Below are 6,000 nucleotides of genomic sequence, written 5' to 3'. Positions count from 1 at the left end.
CTGCCATTCTTCACTCTGGCAACCCTCTTCAAATCCCTCCTTAAAAGCCACTGATTGCCTTTTTGGCTTCAAAAATAATATTTGACTATTATTCAACAGCTGCTGTTTATTCTTTTGTTAGGCTCGCATCAATTTGAGAGTGTTTACAAATGGATTCAACACTGCTTTAGTCATGAGGCCTCAGATGATTCATCAGGAGGAGTACTTTGCTAGTGAAAACAGTCGTACGCCGTTCGACAGTATGAGATAGATGAATTTTGATGAATGTGCAGGGCTTCTAAAAGGCAGCCAAAATCTTATCCTCCATTGCATCAGTTGTGATATTTCGCATGTGAAACTGTCATACACTATATTGCCAAAGTTTAAACATGTGGAATGTCCTGTTTTAATACATGTTTTTCTGTCAAAATGGTAACAATGAAAACATTTTTATTTTTTATTTTTTATTTTTATTAAATCAACATAAAAACACAAAATACAGTTACAGTTTGTGCACCAACCCAAATACCCTCCCTCCTCCCTCCCTCCACCCCCATTTACACTCATTCTCACTCATTCACACTCATTCACACAAAAGGGTTGTTTCCTTCTGTTATTAGTATTCTGGTTCGTACAATATATATCAATACAGTCTGCAAGGTATACAGTCCGTGAAGTACACAGACAATGAAAACATTTCGTAAGAACGATGAAGTATGCACATTATTTCCAGGCTTGCTCTTGCGTTTGACACATATGGTCTAGAGCAGTGGTCCCCAACCACCGGTACCGGTCCGCGGACCGATTGGTACCGGGCCGCACAAGAAATAATTTTTATTAAATCAACATAAAAAACACAATATATACATTATATATCAATATAGATCAATACAGTCTGCAGGGATACAGTCCGTAAGCACACATGATTGTATTTCTTTATGAAAGAAAAAAAAAAAAAGAAAAAAAAAAAAAATTCCCCCCGGTCCGTGGGACTAATTTTCAAGCGTTGACCGGTCCGCAGCTACAAAAAGGTTGGGGACCACTGGTCTAGAACAGCGGTCGGCAACCCAACATGTAGAAAGAGCCATATTGGACCAAAAATACAAAAAACAAATCTGTCTGGAGCTGCAAAAAGTTAAAAGCCTTATGTAAGTGTTATAATAAAGGCAACACAGTGTCTTAGAGGGTTGGATAACTCCTCGAAATTACTGGCTTAAAACTGCCAAAGGTATAGATGTGTGTGCCCAAGTTAAAGGAAAAGACAGGTTGTCTTCTTCTAATGTATTTATTACAATCTTTGCAAGCTGGGTAACGTTTGCTGTGGTCTGGAACAACATGGCACAATCAAAAATGCAGCCAATATTACATACAGATAATATGTCATGAGACATTCAAGTATAAATTGAATACACAGAGAACATAAGTAAAGGAAATTAAATGAACTCAAATGTACCTACAAACGAGGCATAATGATGCAATATGTACACACAGCTAGCCTGAATAGCATGTTAGCATGGATTATTGGCACTCCACGCAAGTTAATAACATCAACAAAGCTCACCATTGTGCATATATGCACAGCATAAAACGTTTGGTGGACAAAATGAGACAAAGAAGGAGTGGCATAAAACATGTCTTCTGTGGCAGAGACGGAGAAAGTTGTACATGTAAACCAAACCAGACTGCCAAAATTAGTAGGACAAAATGGCGCTGGCCAAATACTGTCATCAGTGAAGCATAAACACAAACATATTAAACGGTTAGCTTTCTAACAATTAGAAAGGTTTGTGTCATGTTTGTCCTCCTACAGAAGCATTAAAACAACAAATATATTTTCCCCCCATCTTTTTCCATTTTTGAAAAAGCTCCAGGGAGCCACTAGTGCGGTGCTAAAGAGCCGCATGCGGCTCGAGAGCTGACCCCTGGTCTAGAGGTTTATACAGAAAAGCCATTCAGAGCTTTTCTTCCTGTCACTCACACACACCATTGAGCGAGATGCACCCCGGAAACAGAGACCCACTGGGGAAAATAAGGTTGTTAGCAAAGTAGCAAACAACTACTGATGATGAGACTCCCGATAGTTAGTATTGCCGGTCATTTAATGATTTTTTAAAAACATTTTAAACACTTCCTAGTGGTCTACATAACATGTAAATTTTGCATGGATTATGTTTTACAGACCGTTTTCAAGCTGCTTTCTGACCGTCTCTTTAGGATCTGCCGTTTTGTGGGTCTTATTTACGTGGCTCCACTTCAACAGTAGTTTTTACCGCTTCCATATAAGTTTGAACTATATGCTAAAATGTTTTAGAAATGGCAAGAACGCAGGACTTATGTGCATGTACAAGCCAGTCTGCTCCACAAGAGGATGACATACCCCAATTTACTCTTATATAAACACAGTGCTGTCTAAGCAACTAGGATATTCACTTGTCTGCTCTCTTAGGACAGTGATCACTCTATAGTCAGAGGAATACGATACGGAGGTAGGACTGAAGCAATAAGAAATAAGAAATAACCAATAATAATAGTACATTTTATTGAATACGCACTTTTCTTTTAAATACATCTTTAAGTGCTACCATCGGGGAACATGCTTTATCAATCAAAGTTTATTTACATAGCCCCATATTATCAGTATTATGCAAAAGCTCTGCCCTATAAAACATGCTCATAGTAGCATAAATCATTACTTCCTCATTTTGATTAAAAAAAACAATCTGCACAAATGTTTTTGATTAATATTTGTTTTGTAGGTTAAGGCAGTGGTCCCCAACCACCGGGCCGTGGACCGATTGGTACCGGGCCGTACAAGAAATTAAAAAATTTTTATTTTTATTTTTTTAATGTATTAAATCAACATAAAAAACACAATATATACATAATATATCAATATAGATCAATACAGTCTGCAGGGATACAATCCGTAAGCACACATGATTGTATTTCTTTATGACAAAAAAATAAATACATTTAAAAAAAATACCATAAATGCTTCACTTGAAATCTTTTTTGTTATAGACTAAAAAACAATGTTAATAATGTTATTCCTTGTTCTAAGTTGATCTAAATTAGTTAATGTATTCTTTAAGTTTAATAAGGATACATTGTATATACAGTAGGTAAGGTTGTATTTTTGCCTCATACTTCACTTTAAGCGTGAGTGAAGAACGCATGAAGAATGCCCCCCCGACCTGATAAATCCAAAAGAGAAAGAGATGCATACTTGCCAACCCTCCCGTTTTTAGCGGGAGAATCCCGATATTCAGCGCCTCTCCCGACAACCTCCCGACAACCTCCCGACAGAGATTTTCTCCCGACAAACTCCCGGTATTCAGCCGGAGCTGGAGGCCACGCCCCCCCCCCCCAAAAAAAGTCTGCCGCAGCTGCGATTGGACCTGACCAGCCTCCGGGTACAAGTACTGGAGTACCAATTGCTTGCCAGGGAAGATCTTCCCCAGGAAGCAAGGACTGACCGGTTTTGGGCCATGCTAGGGAGAGATGGAAGATTCCACACTCTCGTGCATTTGATGAAAGCACTTTTGTGTGTGCCACACAGCAATGCATCATCAGAGAGGGTGTTCAGCATGGTTAGAAAAATAGTGACAGAGAATAGAAAGAGGATGGACAATTCAACCCTTAACAAAGCATTGTACTTTCAAGTACAACAATGAGTAGATGAGTGTTGTGTGTGTGTGTGTGTGTAAATAAATTAACACTAAAATTCAAGTATTTCTTATATATATAATAAAATAAATATATATGTATATATATATATATATATATATGTAACGGTGTAGAAACAGACGTTCATTATGCTTGATTAAATTATGAATGAAGTGTTGCAACAGCGCCTGTTGCTGGCGAGAAGTGGTATGTACTTTACCTGCGGGAAGTGCTCAGAACTGTGACGCCTTCCAATTGATAATCCCGTGACCCAAGTGGACTCACAGTCTCACAATTTGCACTGTTTTGCAGGACACTGTAATATATATATATATATATATATATATATATATATATATATATATATATATATATATATATATATATATATATATATATATATATATATATATATATATATATATATGAAATACTTGAGTTGGTGAATTCTAGCTGTAAATATACTCTCCTCTTAACCACGCCCCCGCCCCAACCACGCCCCCCACCCCCGACCAAGCCCCCCCCACCCCCCCACACCTCCCGATATTGGAGGTCTCAAGGTTGGCAAGTATGTTACAGTATCCTCTGCTCACAGATGCTAGTTCCACTCCTTAATGCTTCAGTCACACGCAGGATTCTCACAGGAATGAAGCAGAAATACAATCTTACCTACTGTATGTATACTATGCGATAAATACAAATTTCATGGATAAATGGTACTATTTATAGCTCTTCTTCTTCCTCTGGGGGTATGGTGTTATACAAAACCCAAAACCAGTGAAGTTGCCACGTTGTGTAAATCGTAAATAAAAACAGAAAACAATGATTTGCAAATCCTTTTCAACCTATGTTCAATTGAATAGACTGCAAAGACAAGATACTTAATGTTCAAACTTTGTTACTTTTTCAAATATCATCTCATTTGGAATTTGATGCCTGCAACTTGTTTCAAAAAAGCTGGCACAAGTGGCAAAAAAAACTGAGAAAGTTGAGGAATGCTCATCAAACACTTATTTGGAACATCCCACAAGTGAACAGGCTAATTGGGAACAGGTGGGTGCCATGATTGGGTATAAAAGCAGCTTCCATGAAATTCTCAGTCATTCACAAACAAGGATGGGGCAAGGGTCACCACTGTGTGAACTAACACGTGAGCAAATTGTCCAACAATTTAAGAACAACATTTCTCAACGAGCTATTGCAAGGAATTTAGGGATTTCACCATCTATGGTCCGTAATATCATCAAAAGGTTCAGAGACTCTGGAGAAATCACTGCACGTAAACGATGATACTACGGACCTTCGATCCCTCAGGCGGTACTGCATCAAAAAGCGACATCAGTGTGTAGAGGATATCACCACAGGGGGTCAGGAACACTTGAGAAAACTACTGTCAGTAACTACAGTTTGTCGCTACATCTGTAAGTGCAAGTTAAAACTCTACTATGCAAAGCGAAAGCCATTTATCAACAACACCCAGAAACGCCGCCCACTTCCCTGGGCCTGAGCTCATCTAAAATGGACTGATGCAAAGTGGAAAAGTGTTCTGTGGTCTGACGAGTCCACATTTCAAATTGTTTTTGGAAACTGTGGACGTCGTGGCCTCCGGAACAAAGAGGAAAAGAACCATCCGGATTGTTATAGGCCCAAAGTTCAAAAGCCAGCATCTGTGATGGTATGGGGGTGTATTAGTGCCCAAGACATGGGTACCTTACACATCTGTGAAGGCACCATTATGTTATTCATGTGACCTCGGGAAAGATGCTTATTTTGCCATGCCAGAACATGTTGAAGTGTATGTAGCACTTGGCTTCACTGTAACCACGGTGGAAGAGGAGGAAAGACCGGTGTGTTGTTTCCTTTATTGTTAATAAACATTACTATGAGATGCAGAGGTATAGTTATAGCAATTTTATAGACAAATTATACTATTTGTAGTCATAGTGGAGAGTGGAAGGGGGGGGCGCAAAGTATTTTCTTCTTCCTAGGGGGGGTCGTAACAGAAAATAATCGAGAAGCACTGCTTTATACAGCCTCATGTGTATTTTTGGAAAAATAGTTGAAACGTTCTGCTTGCCATAAGCTGTTTTTTTTTCGAATAAATGCACATCATCAACATTGAAATGGTATTTTTAACCTGTGTGCATTAATATAAAAAAAAATAACTGCTGCGACAACCATGCATAAACTATGTCCTTGCACTTGAAGTTCCGGCCACTCCGCGCGGTCCGAATATTATTATTGTTATACTCATTAAAAGATTAATAAAAGCAACAGAATTGTGAGAAAGAATGGTTAAAAACATGGGTAAACAGGCCAAAGGTTTGGACACACCTTCTCATTCAATGTGTTTTC

Source organism: Entelurus aequoreus, linkage group LG16 (assembly GCF_033978785.1).
Source record: "Entelurus aequoreus isolate RoL-2023_Sb linkage group LG16, RoL_Eaeq_v1.1, whole genome shotgun sequence".
In the NCBI taxonomy this organism is placed as follows: Eukaryota; Metazoa; Chordata; class Actinopteri; order Syngnathiformes; family Syngnathidae; genus Entelurus; species Entelurus aequoreus.
This window is presented reverse-complemented; position numbering follows the sequence as displayed.